The 18,453-nt window shown below is 35.6% G+C and overlaps 2 long non-coding RNA genes across 4 annotated transcripts in view; both read left to right on the forward strand.

Annotated features, from left to right (window-relative positions):
• The window catches only part of LOC311436716, a 149,683-nt gene extending 142,180 nt beyond the window's left edge, over window positions 1-7,503 (forward strand). For all 3 annotated transcript variants that reach the window (XR_014693050.1, XR_014693051.1, XR_014693052.1), the window contains 3 exons: window positions 145-236; window positions 2,208-2,317; window positions 7,390-7,503. This is a non-coding gene — a long non-coding RNA (uncharacterized lncRNA). The remainder of the gene's footprint in view (window positions 1-144; window positions 237-2,207; window positions 2,318-7,389) is intronic.
• A 5,519-nt stretch (window positions 7,504-13,022) lies between these two features.
• The window catches only part of LOC311435582, a 135,179-nt gene continuing 129,748 nt past the window's right edge, over window positions 13,023-18,453 (forward strand). The window contains exons 1-2 of the long non-coding RNA XR_014692220.1: window positions 13,023-13,275; window positions 18,018-18,093. This is a non-coding gene — a long non-coding RNA (uncharacterized lncRNA). The remainder of the gene's footprint in view (window positions 13,276-18,017; window positions 18,094-18,453) is intronic.

Genomic DNA, 18,453 nt, shown 5'->3' on the forward strand with positions numbered 1-18,453 from the left:
AGGAAATATTTCTGCAGATTCTTATGGTTCTAGTTCTCCCCTCTGGGTCTCTTTAAATAGGCACAAGATAGACAAACAAAATAAACATGGTAACTGAAACTTCTAGATTCATGTTAAATAGTACATATTTGCTATTTTTTCCAGCTCTGAATCACACTTGAGTGATTGGCTTGAGTAGAATGGCATGCAGTCCCCCTTGGTGGGGATTAAGATGGACACATATTCTAAAGCTGCAGGTGAGTGCATTTCTTCCTCCTCCCCCCAATCATTTTAAATAGATATCTGTAAAATACAATGATAGATCTTAAGAAGTAGTTGTACATTTCAAATTTTCTGCTGGGAGAATTTCTAACAATTTTTCTTTTCTTTTTTTTTTTTTTTTTGGGGGGGGGGTATTTTTTGTTTTTGTTTGTTTTGTTTGTTTTTACTTGGCGTATTACTTGCTAATATCTATATCTATTAACTGAAGTCATAGGCCAAGTTGGTATTGTTCTAAAGGAAGACAGCAGTTGGCTGGCACACTTACAATGAGACACAGCTTTAAAACAAAGTACAGCATTTTACAGAGAACTCTAATATTGCAGAGGTAAACTGGTAAGCCAAGCAGTTTTTACAGAATTCTCTAGTATGTCAAATTTTCCATATTTCTAATATGTAGTTATATGTTATATGCATATAAATCTGTATCTCTAAGGCTCCACACTCTTGAAATAAGGACATAACCCACACTTATTCAGGAGACTTCTAGCATGACAGGTTTAAACCAGGCTCCTTACTTAAAATTTTAAGATATGATTCCTGGATGAAAACTCAAGGGAATATGGAGTAAAAGCATATATTTGCTATTCTACTGCATGTGACATTCATGAGAGCATTATCAATCATCGGGTCAAGTTTCATTCTATTTCTAGAATGGGTTCAAGAAAGAACTGCAGGAGTGATTTAAAGTTAAGAATACATGCTTTTCAGCAGGGAATTAAAGGCCAGTGTACTCTTCTAGTACCCACGCGAGAATGTCTCAGTTAGCATGCTGAATTACAAGAAATCCTAGGAGAAATTTGAATCCAGTTTCAAATCAAAAATAAGGCTTCTTTGTAACAGGATATAATGAATTAGTGAAGCAATGTTATTAGGGATATCACAATCGAAGTCTGTCAAATTAACTTTTAGGGACATGTCTTAGCTAAAACAAGAATGCTAGATTTCTTGCAAGAATTGTACCATGCCATTTTCTGACATTCAGAGCTTTCTGTGCTTTATTCAGTGAAGTTGAGAAGGTTTTACCATATCATGTCCCTTTTTTACTCTCCAGTATTTTTCTGTGGCTACTTTTCTGTGATAGGATGATCACTTTTTGTTCCAGGAGATGAACAAGCTGAGATGCTTTAACTCTTGCATGAGAATTAGAATGAGGTCTTGTTGAATTCCTTTTGGGTTTGTTTTTCCACTCTCACTTTGAACTTTTGTATGTTTGAAAACAAGACACAGATACTGTGTATCTAACACAAGACTTGTTAGCATAGTGTATATATTCTTCAGCTTTAAATTCCCTTTTTGTATAGCCAAAGATTGCATTAGTCCTTTAGCAGTGGCAAGCTTATATAGCAGTACTTGTAGCTCATGAATCCTAAACGCTATTTTGTCAGAATGGGTCTTTTTCATAGTTTGACTGTTTTGTTCACATACATATTTGACTGAATCTTTCTGTAATAAGAAATATTCATTGGCAAACAGATCAATCTTTAATGGTTATTTTACTTGTTTACTTGTTTATTATCCTCAAAAACTTATGTAAGCATGGCAGAGTTACTGATCATTTTATTTTAATTTGAGTTACTAAGGAAAACTCAAAAGACCGCTTGTCAAAAATGGTTCCTCATTAGGATCTGTTGATGGTTCCTATCAACATTTCAATTTGGTTCAACTTGAAATCCATTTTATTGCACAATCTATTCATTCAATTTATAAGTTTTCTTTAGTTAAATAAAATGATTTGAAGAGTACAAATTAGTGGAGATGACTTTATCAATCAGGCCTGCAATTGAAAAGAATAAGAATAAATGAAAATACAGGTTTTCATAAATGAAATTACGTTCATGAAAATACAAGATTTAAGCATAGAGAAATGTGTTAAATACCTTTAATTATTTTTATGAAGCTTGCTCCTCTTAGAGTCCTAAATAGATATTTTCATTATTTGATTCCAGATCCATCAAGACAATCACTTACTGGTTCTCCAGGGACAACTGTCTTATCCTATAGTTTTTGGGTATTGAAAGGGATAGATATTGTTCCCACACACTGCAGAATCAAGCTGGTAAGTTAACATCTCAGAAAGCCATAGAATATTTCCATCTTCATTGAGAGGCTGATATGCTTTCCTCATTAGGACAATTCCCTGAAAGGAAGCTGAAAAGTCTTGTGATAGGCTGACAGTCATCTGAGTAGTTGTTAAAGAATGCTTCTCAGAGAATCAATTATTCATGTTCTTTATGTGTAGTTTAGAAAGCAGAAGAAAACAGGAAGGTACAAATATTAACGGAGAAGATTTAAAAAACCATTAGGTCCTAGGTCACACAACTTTTTCTCCAAAGGTCCCCAGAGTCTTGGAGAGCTCTGGTCAAATGAAATACCAGGTGTGAGGGCACAAACTGGCCTTTACTAAGCTACCTCCCCTCTTTAGGGAAATATGTGGTCTGTTATGTGTAGTTGTATAAGAAAAACATGGACTACTCTCTCCGCACCCCTGACAGCCTACAGAAGTGCCATCAGCAGTAAATGAGCATGCCAAGAAATCACAGCATATCTTACTCTGCTCTGAACCAATGAGGTATGGAAGGGGATGTAACTCCTTCCCTAAGCTCTTTTGCTGTGACTGAGACTGTTAATTTGCCAACTCACACAAAATGCTGAAAGGAAACTCCAACTATCTCAAGAAAAGGAAATGCTGGTAATTCCTCCAAGATCTCAGTGGGCAAATTACAAATTTAATTTAAAATGCAACATGCATACCATCATCAAAACCTACTAGATTTTTATTTATTTTTTCCGTATCAGGTAAGTTTAAATTCTTTTTTTTTTTTTTTTTTTAATATGGATTTACAAAGTGAAGACAAAAAAAACACATAGTAAGAGGTGAGAAGCATTCTTGCTATGTGTTAAGAAATGAACCAGAAATAACACCCAAGTTGGGGAATTATTTATAGAAAGCAGAATCTGAAGAGAAATGCCAAGAGATGTCAAAACTGATTGAAACATGCAGTCTTGACAGCTCTGAAATTCACAGGCTGCCTGCCAGAATTTGTGCATGATGCTTTAAATTCTTAGCCACTAGGTTTGGCTATCAGTATGGTGTAGGGTGAAGGAAAATAAGAAACTATGAAACGTTTGTTACCTCTCCCAGTCTTGTGTAATATATACTATTAACCACTATATACAGTTGACATAATGCAACTAATGCAAGTCACTGAAATACCATCCTTTTCATTTAGGAAGAAAAACAAAACAAAACAAACAAACAAACAAAACACAACAGTTTAAAATATATTTCAAAAGGATTAAATTAGACAAGTTTCCTGTGCAAAGTTGATTCTTGATTATGATGCTGAATAATGATTCATTCTTATCATTGTAACACTTCTCCCAACAAACAGAATTATACAGAGAAGAAGCACCAGGTGGGAATGATATACAACCACATGTATTCTCCTGTCAGGGTACATGAGTACTATGTCTTTGCACTGAAATCTTTGAAGTTACACTACTATGAAAAATATATAATAAAAAGAGGATGAAATACAGTTGTGGTTTTTTTTGTTTGTTTGTTTTGTGTTTTTTTTTTTTTTTTTTTTTTTTTTTTTTTCCCATTATAGACATAGATTAATTGCAGTTCTGTAACAGTTGCCACATAACATCAAGGTAACTGAAGCATATTATATAAGCCTTGCAATGCCACTGGCATATAAATATTATTACACTGCTTTTAATTTTTTTATCTACCTTATTGTTCTCCTTTCACAAAAAGGCAAACTGAATTGTACAATAGTTAACTGACCTATTTAAAGTTGTACAGTATCATCTGTACAGTGGTACATCTAAAACTAGATCTCAGTTCATCTAACCCTGATGTCTGCATGAAGACCAATAAAATTACTTTCCTTCCTACAAAAAGAAAAATAAACAGGCTTCACACAATGACATCTTACGTAGATACATATAAAAGATTTGTCAGATGTAACACTGAAGTCATTCTTTCTTATTCAAGACCAATTATAATCCAAATCATCCTAGAGACTTACACAAAAGCAAGATACATTCCTTGTTCTTGTTTTCCTGTAAACTTTAGAAGAAAAGTATCTTAAATAAAAATAGGAATAGCAATTAACATTCTTCTACAATTTTAATTTGCATCAAGAACTCATGTAGAGATAGATTAAAATAAGTACAGAGACATGTTAGGAAGTATTCATCTGGTTTCATTTACTATACATTTCAAACTGGCGTTTTCAAAGAATATCAGTTATCTATTCATAACCATTTCTTAGAATGGAAAAGTATAATAAGGGTAGATTTAGGAGTAATGCATTACAATTGCAAAATAGATTTTTCTACTGATTTGCTCCAAACAGAAGACAAATTAAACACTTCAATATTTCAATAATCATCAGAAATACCTTTCCAGTTTCAAGACTTAGATATGTAATCAATTTTATCTTTCTTTAATTATGTTTCATAGCATAACCTTCCACTGACAGACTACTCAAGGCTTATGTCAACCAGAATAATAGGTTGCACATGTTATTGATTTAACTATCACTTCTAGAAACTGATCTTACGGTTTTATTAGACTGTTTTTTACAGTTACTTTTGGATAAGCTAATTCTACACATCTAAACAAATATAGATCATGTTCTCTTGAGATGTGCAATCATTATACCTTCCTTGTAACCATCTATAATAATCAATTGAAATTACTGAGCATTCAAGTAGATGTTCAGATGCCTTATATTGGATGTGTTAAATATAGAAAGATGTAAGTTAAGAAAGTGTGTGCATATGAGAGTTTTTTATACAGAGTCATTTTATCTGAGAAGTGATCTCTTAAAGCTGTAACTACTTTCCATAGAGTTTCTGACTCATACAGATTTTGTTCCCCCTATTTCAGTTTCAGTTCATTTTCAAGAACTAAGGACATTGCTTAGGAACACTGAATGAACCTAAAATGCATGATGCCACGTATATAATCACAGTCATATTATTGTGTTCATTCTGTTCATGGCACTCAGGCCCCTGCTAAAACCCTCACTTTTAGTGTTCACATTGAAGCAGGCTGTCTTTTTCTACCCATACTTCAGTAGCATCTGTGCAGGTTGCCCTTTGCAACTGGCATAGTTTGTAAAGGAACAGAAAATCTCCTAGAAGGACACCTCAGGGACTGTAAACTAAACACTACTTCTGGATTGTCCTCTGGCATATCTCAGTTCTTTTTATTGACTAAATGAGCTTTTAGGGATTGCCTTCAAATATCAGTTTTGTGATTAACCTTAAAAAGCACTTTCTGACAGAACAAAAATCATTGAAACATTCAGAATAGATTCATGACCAGAACTAAACAGCTTTCAGATTCCTAATAACGTCTTCTGCTGTTATGATTTTAATTTGCATAGATTTTGTTTTTGATTTAATTAATAAGGAGTAATTTTCAAAGCCTTAATTAACACCGTGATAAAATTTATGGTGTTTCTGAGAGATTAAGGAAATAGTGTCTTTTTTTTTTTTTTTCAGGTTAACAGTTAGAATTAGCACACAGAGGACTACCTTCTACATACAGCATACAAGTCCTCTATACCTGCTTAGAACATATGTAGGAGAATGAGGCAAAATGCTAACTAAGCACTCAGAGTATTGAGTATTCTGAAAAAAATGTTGCCCTTGCTTGCCTACTACAGCTGTTGGGTACCTATCATGATCACCCTCACACTGTAAGGATACAATCTAGTCTCCTGGAGTGGTACTGAAGTACTTAATCATGCAATTGACCTTTATCCTCTTGCAGTGAGGTAGTCTCACTGACGACCTCCAACAAACTTTCTAAGGGTTATACAATTAACATTGTCTGTCCTGAGTGCAGAAAGAGGAAAGTTGAAAGGATACAGAAAAAACAATCTGGACAGAATTATTAGATATACCTAACGGTTACATCAATATCAGCCAAATGAAAATTCAGTGTCGTGAATGTGCTTTCCATGATGAAGGGAAATGGTGAATGATTCTCTTATTTGTGCTGGGATACAGGTCAATAGGGAGCCTAAAAAAGAAGATTGCTAGAGCCAATTCTGGTAAAAAAATTTCTGAGGTCTAAGACTAATCGTAGAGAAAATAGTATTTTTAAAGTGCGTTATATTGTATCCTTGAAAATACAGTAAAACTCATTTTTTTTGCCATAGTTTTCTTTCTCCTTTGGTAGATACGTTAAAGATTTCAGATTTTTATTTCCTATCATAATTTGAAGGTTTTGACTGATTTTTTTTTATTATTATTATTTTTACATGCTTTTTGTTCTGATTTAAAGTTTTTCAGAAACTAAAACTTTATATTAAATGTTGCTTTTTTTTTTTTTAATTTGATTGAAACTGCCTTAGTTAATATTTAAATATATTTTTTTTCTATATTCAACTCCTAATTCTGTGCTCAATAAAGTAAAAATAATAAGAATTTTGTGTTGATGTATACCTGTGTTTTCTGTCTTCCTTCTGCTTTTAAACTCCTCACCTGTGTGCTCCTGAATAAGGATTCAGACTCCTCTATTGTGGATTTTTGATCCTTACCTCTAGGTTCATGTGAGCACACTTATATCTTGTACTACTTACTGTGTGCCTACAATATCTTTCTGCTATATGTAGATGCTCATTTAAATCTAAGAGATTGTAATTAGTAAATAAATTTTGCTCCACTGAGGTGAAGAGATGCCTATCAAATTATACAAGTTGAAGTTGTTTCCACTGAAAGCCTGAAATGTTAGCCTGTTCTGCTGGGCTGTTTAGGGCTCTAAACCCAGAGACAGTTTTGATAACCCTTCAAGCTCAGGTGTGCAAATGGTCAGATGTATAGTGGTGTTTACATGCCAAGCCATACAAACACTTGGTTGATTCTGTCAGGCACCAGTGTGTTCTTTTACAAAAGACCAAGAATCCACAGCAATGACGTACCTTTAAGATCTCATCCATGATTACGGCCGTTTTTCTTCCCAAAGTCTCAGCTCATGTGTTTCTCTCATTTGAAAGTTCTGGGGATTTCCGACGGGTGAGGAAAAGGTGAATATTTTTAGTTTCATTTTTTATGTTTCCTATGTTTAGTTTTCTTCATTTTTTTTTTTTTTTTCCTTAATAGAGTTGAATAATTAATGGAGTTCCTGCCTCCTAACTTTGTAGTACAAACCAGTGAATCATTATAGATCTTTCAGAGTTACTGTTAGGAAAACTGGGAACTACCTTCAAAACCTTCTATTATGGGTAAGTAATTTGATTTCTCTTCCCCATAAATCATTCTTTTTTAGAATATAAAATTAAAGAGATTTCTTGACATTTACCTACCTTTACCTAGGAAGAAAATAAAACTGAAAGACACTTCTTTTATGTTTGTTGTACTAAAACTTCGCATGTATTTTCAAATTAGATGTCTACAAGCTTTACCTTAGTTTAAAACAAAAATAATAAAAATAAGATTAAGAAAATAAAAAGCTATTCTGTGAAACACTCTGGAACAGAATTTCTTTCTTTGCAGTTACTATGAGATGCTGATGAAATGTCAAGAAGATGATATCTGTCTCATCTTCTGAATATAAAGTTCTTGACAACTGGAATCTTCTCATGTAATAATATGTAGGCTTGGTTTGAACACTGCTTTCCATAACATTCAGAAAAATATAAACTTTACTTCTGGAACTCAACAATATTTGAGTTCAAATATGAAAATATTTGTATTGACTTCCAACTTACTGCAACACTTTCTTGGAGTCAGTCTCACTGAAGTTATTGACAAAATTTTAAACACTTAAACAACATGTACAATTTTGCATTGTTTTATTTGCTTATACTTTTTGCTTACTGCTGTTTCTGGTTTAAAATAGTGTTAATAACATAGGAAACAAGTTTACAATGGTCAAATCACAGCAGATTTTTTCATACTTTTCTACATTGATAACTTCAGTAAAATAGCTACAAATATATTGGAAATCAATGTATGTAGCTTGTAGATTTGCTTTGTGTTTTCATATTCTAACTCATTCTCTTGTATTTCTTCATAACATTATTTAAACCCAACAATGTTCTTACATTGGCACATTATGATACAGATTTTATCTAGCCTGCTGTAACATCTTGTCCCTTACTAACATCTTAAAGTTCACCTTATTGTTTGATTATGTAGTGGACTCAGAGGTATGTTAATTGGTTTAGAAAAGTGAAAACCTATGTATATATAAGCGTATTCTTTAATTATGAGACCTAAATGTAGCTGTATATATTGTACGTATACATTATATCAATTTATTCTATGTCAGTTGCTTTAAGAAAATTCACTTGCTTTTCATCATACCAGAAGCCTTTCTGGTTCTTCAGCTCCCCCTTTTAAAATAGTATTTTGAAAATATCTTGTAAGTTTTGTGAATAGGTCAATTTTCATAGCTCTTTTTGCTAAAAATTATCAAATAAAAATGAAATCTGAACTCAGATTACCATGGCAGGTTGTTGTCCATGAATTGGCAACTGAAAGAATAGAAAAGATCTGTGAAATATATCAGTGGCAGTAATCACTATTTAAATTATTTTGCTTCTTTCTAGGTAGTGTGATTGTTTTTTTACAACTGTAAAAGTGTTATGATAACTAAACAATTTAAAAGTTGCATTAAAATTGTTCTTTTTTTTTTTTTTTTCTTTTTCTCAATGTGGTACGTGTAATGTGCTCTAAAGAACAGACAAGGTTTTGCGTAATCATGCTTATTTTGGTGTCACGTACTGCTGTTTTAGGCCTGTTCAATATAAAATCTAACTTTTAAAATGTAGATTTCTTTCTTTCTTTATTTTTTTTTTACATCAATGAAATACAGATAATAGCTTGTAGGATCTATTAATTGCTGTAAAGAAAACTAAGAGGAATGGAAAAATGGCAAGACTGGTGAAAGCAGAAGTGAGGTAGTCAAGTAGAAATGCTCTTAGAAATACTGACCTTGTGCTAATACATAGAGCATCAAAAGGGTTTAAAAGGAAAATGGTTATTCATAGTTACTTATTTCTGTTTTGCTATCTTTTCTATAAAATAGAATTTTTGTTTAATTTTGGAAGTTTTACGTAATTTGTAGCGATCTTTCTCTATCCAATGCTTCTTCAGGGACATTTGAATGATAATTTTATACCTCCAGACTTTGTTAATATTCAAAGCAGAGTTACCCAGAACATCTTCTGTGTAATTACTAGTTTCTAGATTTTAGAGTTCCATGGATCCCAAGTATGATTTCTTTGGTAAGAAAAAACAAAAATCTGTAATTCTACAAATCACAGTACACTTCAACGAGAATTAAGTTGATCTTCATTATCTGTCACTAGAAATCTAAAGCACAAGTTAGTTTATTCTGCTTGAGGGACTTGGAAAAATAACTTGTATTTTGTGCTACATTTTGTTAAGAACACTGTAGTGTAATATTAAGTAATATGTAAGTAAAGCTGAATATGTGGCCAGAGTTGAGAACAAACTAGGTCTGCAATATTGAGACAGTGGTAATTAAAACTTCTGTTTGGGGTAACAGAGAGCATTCAGTTAGTGCCTGTCTGCTCACTTCTATTATTTTTAGGTACTTGTTAAGTCACAGATCAAATGTGCTAGGTATACAATAGATAAATTTTAGACTTCAGCAAAGCAGATGCATAATGTTTTACTTCACTTTTATGAAATGCATCTTAGGTTACATTTTGCTGGGGTCCAGAAAAAGATTCCCAATAAAGGAATCTTATCTTAAAGAACATTCTGTTAACTGGGTGTTCATATTTTTTAGAGAATGAATTCATTTAAATGCAATTGAAAGGCATTTTGAAGACTACAAGAATTGACCAGTTTCTAAACAGATGCAGTTACCTGTGGTGCAGTTACAGTTTACCTATAGAAGCGTTATCTTTCACTCTGAACAAGAACGCTGTGTGCTTCTCCAATGTTTGACACTGCCTTCTAGCTCCTAGTAACAACAATTTTTGGAGTCAAAAAGCTGACACCATTCAGAAAACTTGCAGTGATCCTAATGCAACTCATTGCAAAGGTTGTCTCTTAAGTTCCTGAATACCCTGTATGGGATTGGTATTTGAATGATGTTTCTGACTTTGAGCTGCTCAGGACACTGGTTGGCTGAATCCCTTGGGAGGCGGTTCTGAAAGGCAGAGGAGTCCAGGAAGACTGGGCGCTCTTCAAGAGGGAAATCTTAATGGCACAGGAGCGGTCCGTCCCCATGTGCCCAAAGATGAGCTAGCGTGGAAGAAGACCAGCCTGACTCAACAGAGAGTTGCAGCTTGAGTTTAGGAGAAAAAAGATGGTTTATAATCTTTGGAAAAAAGGGTGGGCCACTGCGGAGGACTATAAGGATGTTGCGAGGCAGTGCAGGGACAAAATTCGAAAGGCCAAAGCTCATCTGGAGCTCAATCTGGCTACTGCCATCAAAGACAACAAAAAATCTTTTTACATCAACGTAAAACAGAGGACTAAGGAGAATCTCCAGCCTTTACTGGATGCAGGGGGAAACCTAGTTACAAAAGATGAGGAAAAGGCGGAGGTGCTTAATGCCTTCTTTGCCTTAGTCTTTAGCGGCAATACCAGTTGTTCTCTGGATACCCAGTACCCTGAACTGGTGGAAAGGGATGGGGAGCAGAATGTGGCCTTCACTATCCATGAGGAAATGGTTGGTGACCTGCTACGGCACTTGGATGTGCGCAAGTCAATGGGGCCGGACGGGATCCACCCGAGGATACTGAGAAAACTGGCAGAGGAACTGGCCAAGCCGCTTACCATCATTTATCGGCAGTCCTGGCTATCGGGGAAGGTCCCAGTTGACTGGCGGCTAGCAAACGTGACGCCTGTCAACAAGAAGGGCCCGAGGGCAGACCCAGGGAACTATAGGCCTGTCAGTTTGACCTCAGTGCCAGGGAAACTCATGGAGCAGATTATCTTGAGTGTCATCACGCGGCACTTGCAGGGCAAGCAGGTGATCAGGCCCAGTCAGCATGGGTTTATGAAAGGCAGGTCCTGCTTGACGAACCTGATCTCCTTCTATGACAAAGTGACGCGCTGGGTGGATGAGGGAAAGGCTGTGGATGTGGTCTACCTTGACTTCAGCAAGGCTTTTGACACCGTTTCCCATAACATTCTCCTCAAGAAACTGTCTGCTTGTGGCTTGGACTGGCATACGCTTCATTGGGTTAAAAACTGGCTGGATAGCTGGGCCCAAAGAGTCATGGTGAATGGAGTCAAATCCAACTGGAGGCCAGTCACTAGTGGCATCCCCCAGGGCTCGGTACTGGGGCCGGTCCTCTTTAATATCTTCATCGATGATCTGGATGAGGGCATTGAGTGCACCCTCAGTAAGTTTGCAGATGACAACAAGCTAGGTGCGTGTGTCGATCTGCTCGAGGGCAGGAAGGCTCTGCAGGAGGATCTGGAAAGGCTGCACCGATGGGCTGAGGTCAACTGCATGAAGTTCAACAAGGCCAAGTGCCGGGTCCTGCACCTGGGGCACAACAACCCCAAACAGAGCTAGAGGCTGGGAGATGAGTGGTTGGAAAGCTGCCAGGCAGAGAAGGACCTGGGAGTATTGGTGGATAGTCAGGTGAATATGAGCCAGCAGTTGTGCTCATGTGGCCCAGAAGGCCAACAGCATCCTGGCTTGCATAAGAGGCAGTGTGGCCAGCAGGTCAGGTCTAGGGAAGTGATTGTCCCCCTGTACTCAGCTCTGGTGAGGCCGCACCTCGAGTACTGTGTTCAGTTTTGGACCCCTCGCTACAAGAAGGACATAGAGGTGCTCGAAAGAGTCCAGAGAAGGGCGACGAAGCTGTTGAGGGGCCTGGAGAACAAGTCCTACGAGGAGCGGCTGAGGGAGCTGGGCTTGTTCAGCCTGGAGAAGAGGAGGCTCAGGGGCGACCTTATCGCTCTCTACAGGTACCTTAAAGAAGGCTGTAGCGAGGTGGGGGTTGGTTTGTTCTCCCATGTGCCTGGTGACAGGACGAGGGGGAATGGGCTTAAGTTGCGCCAGGGATCTTAGGAAGAACTTCTTTACCGAAATGGTTGATAGACATTGGAATGGGATGCCCAGGGAAGTGGTGCAGTCACCATCCCTGGAGGTCTTTAAAAGATGTTTAGATGTAGAGCTTAATGATATGGTTTAGTGGGGGACTTGTTAGTGTCAGGTCAGAGGTTGGACTCGATGATCTTGAGGTCTCTTCCAACCTAGAAATTCTGTGATTCTCTGATTCTTTGAGAAGATTAACTCATTTTTTCATTTTACTCAGTCTCATGATATTTTTATGTTACTATCCACCCACTAGCATACGGTATTGCTATTGGGTTGATTCTGAACTTTCTATACTGTTCAGTTACAGAAAATGTGGTACATCTGGAAAATTCTTCTTCCTTTTATTAAATTAAAACTTGCAGTTACAGCGCTCGATGATTAATGCCATATGTGATGTTTTGGTTTTGTAAGTCTTTCAAAGCTGGGGGATTTTTAGGAAAAATAAAGAATCTTTTCCCCTATTTTTATTTCAACTTAATAGACTTTATTCTGCCAACCAAGAGAGGATGACAGCCAATTTAAAATGTCAGATCCTTACCTTCATTTTGACAGTGAACCAGGTTAAAACAGCCTTAAATCTCGCCTCACAGAAGTAGCTCATAGAGATGAGTGCACAAACTTAAGCAGAAACCTTAAAAAAGAAAAATGAATGTGGATACTGCATTTCTCCTTGTTTTATTTTTTTCCTAGATTGGTCCTTTGGTACATACTGTAGCACCACACACTGAATTAGCTGCTGAGCAATGTTCAGGTCAGATAGGAAACTGAAAAAAAAAAAACAGAACAACATGGTGGCTTAAATTTGCCTAGGTCTCCCATTCCTGGACTATACGAAGTTTTCATTCAGCACAGCAATGAACATGGGGTTTGCTTACACTGTCTTCTGCTATCCCCTGGATGTGCTTTGAGCATCACGGATCCGGAGGTGCACAAGGCATATCTTGGACAAGGTGAGTCAGTTTTCTTTCTTTGCACCGTGTAACATAGCACTATGGTTATTGAACAGGAGTATCAGGGGTTCTGCAAGGTGGGGCACAGAGCATTTGACCTTTATTTCTATTATCTGAACATTTTAGCTCCTTGCAAACCACCCTGTGTTTTCCTGGCTAGCAGTTCTCTGGATTTCAAATGAACCGTTGACCAAACAAAAGCAGATCCTAATTACTTAGATCCTTTTTTTTTGTTGTTGTTGTTCTCTGATTGTTTAACGGGTATGAAGTGTTACTATTGATTTCCATGGGAACAGGAAAGGGCGTGTGTTATCCAATGCATACTGAAAATCCTATGACAGTTACTGGAAGGAGAAAAGACATGCTAACTCTCTTTAAATTGCAGGATGAAAATTGTGTATTAGAACAATTATGCCTCAGGGTGAATGTGTAAGTATAATGATACTGAAACTTGGCTTCTTTTCAAAATATACACGTCTATGACAGTTTGGTATTGAAAAAGATAGTGATTCACATACGTAAAAAAAAAAAAAAAAAAAAAAAAAGATGAGCAAAAATGTCAAGGTGTGACAGAGGGCAAACTCAAATTACTTCTAATAAAAAAAATGTTTTCAGAAGAATAATTTCTGGGTCTCTTCTTAGGAATATATTTATATCATTAAAATATCATTCATGTATTAGAAATAATTATAAGTTAGATGAAATAATTTTTAAAACTTGGAAATATATAAGAAAGCTTCCTACTCTGCACATTTACCGCACATGGCAACAGTTTATAATATTGCGGGTAGGAGTTAATGGTCAGTTTTCTTGCTGGAAATGGATCACCATGGAGTCCCACTGGGATGCATTCATCAGTGATCCGAGAAAGTGAATGAACAGTGAAATGACACAGTTTGCTAAGTTATTCAGCATAATGAAGACAAGGGTAATGACAAAAAAGATGCAGAAGGCTCTCTCAGGGACTGATGGTAAAGTAGAAGATCAAGTTCCATGGTGATATGCACAGTGTGATAAACATAGGAAGAAGAAGAATTGTAACTTAACATACGTAACACTAGGTACTGAAGTAACTCTTACGCTGAGAATCCTATTGCTGAGTAGTACAAGAAAATGTTATATGATATTCAGCTTAACTTTCCTCTATAGTCAAAACCCAAATATTTTATTTTCAAAAAAGAGAGAATAAAGTGGAGGACATTGTTGGCCACTATATGTACATCTGCCACATGACCTCAGTTTGAACACTGTTTGATGGTCTGCTCCACCTTCTCAGCTGTACAGTAAAATGTAATATTATAGAGATAGCATAATAAAACTCTGTAAGATACAAAGAAAGGCCGTGAGGGTAAGGAGAGGTTGGAACAGGTTTTGTGCAAGTATTTGGGAAAATTCAGTTATGAAAAATGGGGAAAAGGAGGTGGAAATAAAATATGTAAACAATAAGGTACTTGCACTGCTGTGCTCACGCAGGGTTAGTTATAACTGACCAGTCAAAATCACACTGTTTTCTAGACCATATTAAACTAGCTTGATTATTAGTTTATGAGAATATCACTACACTTACAAAATATATGTACTTGCACAGTATACTGTTGAAAAAAATAATCTTTCTTTTCATGAAAGAAAATAGCCTTTCATTGGGATAAGCATCATCCTTAGATACCTTTGTATAACTTATACTGAAGTTACTAGATGTCCCCCAAATTCTAGTGAAATGACAAACAAGTGGGCACAGGACTGAGTAACTCAGGAAATCATACAAATCCAAAAAAAAATTATTACAGTTTAATTTAGGACAAATTGAAGAAGAAAAATAAACAAACATGCTTTTTACCTTATCTCAATTTTTAAATTTTTATGTATCTTTGGTCTCTATCTTCCACCCCCCTCTACCCTTGCTTCCTTCCCTCCCCCCCCCCCCCCCCACTTTTTTTTTTTTTTAAATCAGGTTACTCATACCACCAGTTGCTTCAGTTCTTTTGTGGAAAATGTGTTTTAAAGCAACATGAAATATGTGCAAGAGCCTGAAATATATGAGCTTACTGCTCTTAGACTTAAAAGTCAGCGTACTTTTTATCTGCAGCTGAAGAAAGTGGGACTTAAGAAACACTTAATTATGAAGAATCTAGATTTATTTTCAGGACTGGTTGAAATGGTACGGGTTCAGAAATGCACAGTATTGCTTTGATTTTTAATTTTACTTGGTTTGGAGAATCTTTGAAGTAGGTGTGGTTAAAAACTAGCCTAGAAGGATGTGTTAAGAGCAGCTGCACTTGCCATCAAATGAAAATTATGTGGATATGCTTAGCTGGTTCTGGCAGTGATTGCTCTTGAAAATCACCATCCGTCTTTATTTTAGATCCATGTCAGTATTTTATTTTGCCATAATGAAGGTTTTGTTGAATATATTAAGCTTATTTCTCATTCACTTACCAGTGCATTATTAATTTTTCTTTGACAACATGTTTTGGTTGAATGGGGTAATTTCTAAAGAGGCACCGTTCTTTGTGCTTACTGTGACGCTTTGGTAATGTGATGGTTTTACTAAACCATTGTTTACTGGTAGTATTGAGAATGTGAATGGATGTTTATGGTTAGTACAGCACTGATGGGGCCAGAAATTCTGCTCCAGCTGAGAATCAGATCTGGGGGAGTTCAGTATTCTTTGATCTTTTCTACATATGAAAGCAGTATTTAAAAGTATAATGTCATCCATAGTCTTATTTAATCAATTTGAGGGGAAAATAATAACAGCATTAAATGAATTCCTGTGCAGAAAATTGCCAAAGGACTTAAGCCCCAAATGGTTTGAATTTCAGTATAAAATTAGAAATAGCTGCTTTTCACCCATTACAGCAATCTTTCTCTCAGCTTCCCAATTCTGCCTCTGCATGGTGTGTAGCTTCAAAACAAGCTCTTCTGGGTATTTTAAATCCAGTTTTTATGAATCCTGTTTTGAAGTTACCTGTGTATACACCAACCATTTTTCCAGCTTTGTGTTAGTCAGCCACTCCTTAATTGAACAAATGGGGAAAATTGTGTTTATTCATGTCAAATCTATTAATATCGCTCTTATTCATCTACATTGCCTGCTTAAACATACATTTATTAGCATGAAAATTTACAATGAATAAGATATAAACTGTCTGAGTGGTAGGGGAAGGGACAATTTTGTACATTTAGCTGCTTACATATACATTCACAAAACCTAAGGTGTAACAGTACGTAAAAGGTAAGGATACTTTATTCACTATGTATTAATAAACCCAGTTAAACCTATGTGTATATTTCTTTAAAGAAAAAATAATAATAATAATTTGAATAAAGTTTGGTACTTAGATTCAGCATGATCAAGTTTCATTTGGTGCCAAATTCACTATTGGATTCATTCTGCAATGGCTTAAAATCTGCTCAGGAATGATAGAAATGTTATCCACTTTTAATGAAAACCTTCCAAACCAACAACATTAGATGTTCTAGTAACCCTCTTTTGAGCTGTGGATCCTCAATGGTTTTGTGTTTCCTTGCATCAGTGTAAAATGTCCAGATAGGGCTAATTTAGTCTGCTTCATTCAGATAAATGTTATACCACTGCACTAGGACACTTCACTTTATTTATCATGATTTGCTACCCCTTTAAGCTCACACTTGCTTCTCCAGCTTCCTATTTAATCATTTGCTGTTTGAATCCTACTTAGTATGAACTAATTGGTGTGTGAAGTGTTATGCCAAAAAGGCACTTTTAATCACTCTCCCAAACACGTATAATTTCTTATACTTTTTTAAAAAAACTTCTATATATTCAAAACAGCTGTTTCCAGTTCAACATATTTAGCAATACAACCTTTATTAAATATTCCAATTTAATTCTATTCCATACTAGTTACTAGAAGTATTCTGGATTTATTTTCCTTTCTATGCCTTCCTTCAGAAACAGACCGGATGGTTTTCTGCCTTTATAAATAAAAATATGCCAAATTGTCGAAATGTGATAGCAAATGTTCTAGACCAAGGACATAAGTAAAATACAATACAACAGTCCTGTAAGCACATGATCAGCTACAACTATTACAGTTTGGATAGATTCCCAGGATCGCATATAACTTGAAATAAACAGCTGCCCTTTCACAGATAAACTGGTATATAAATAGATAAAACCAACCTCTGTGCAGTGCCAGAACTTGAACTGTGCAAGCATCACACATGAGGTGAAAAGGTACTACTTTATTTTGGATTGCAAAATGTATCTTTTTTTTTTTTTTTTCCTAATAAGTTACAAAATGAAGTAAATGTGACCTTCAACGCATAAGGGCCAAATAATTTCAGCAGATGTGCAATTACTAAGAACTACAAAACATTGCCTTCAAATGTTGCTTCAGACAACAAGGAGAGTTATTTCAGAATGGCAGAATAGGTATTCGTGTATTCAAAAGAATGCCTATGCTTCCCAGGCTGATGAAAGAGAACTGAAGGTCACTGCTTATGCAAGGTGTGGCCTCTCAGAGACAATACCAGTATTTTATTTTGAGTGAAAAACATTCTGATTTTACAAAGGTCATGCAGAACAGCTCATTTTTTCTGAAAAAAAAGATTTTATTTATTATGCTACATATCACAGGATTTAAATCTTTTCAACCTTGTGCTAAGCATGTTTCTTAGGCTGTATTTTCTATTGTCATTCACTTATTTGTAGAAAATTCTGTAAGACAGAAATGTCCTTGTCTCTTTATTTTTCATAGAAAGATCATCTTCACTGAGAAAGAACCCTTGGATGTATTAAAGATTTTGTTTTGCTCAAAAAATGATAAGAATAAGGTAAACATTTCACTCCTACTATTTTATATTATTAATAATAATTGATTAGGGGGAAAATGAATAACTTTATTTTATAGTTCTGTGGCTCTCAAGTTTTCCTTTGTTTTCCCGTATGTTTATTGAACCCTTCTTTTTCATCAGCATGATGAGTTTGCATAAATTGTATGGGCTCATGAGCTTGCATAAATTGCACTGCACCATGGAATGATATAAGAGTGCACATTTTTAGAAACTTTGAAATAACTAAAGCAATTGTGGACCTTTAACCACACAGCAAGCACTTAGCTGAAGACTAACTAGTTTCTTTAACTGAGTCAGCACTATGTGAATTTAAGTTTTCTTGCTTCTCTAAGAAGGCTT

This window comes from Aythya ferina, assembly GCF_964211825.1.
Source record: "Aythya ferina genome assembly, chromosome: 4".
Taxonomy (NCBI): domain Eukaryota; kingdom Metazoa; phylum Chordata; class Aves; order Anseriformes; family Anatidae; genus Aythya; species Aythya ferina.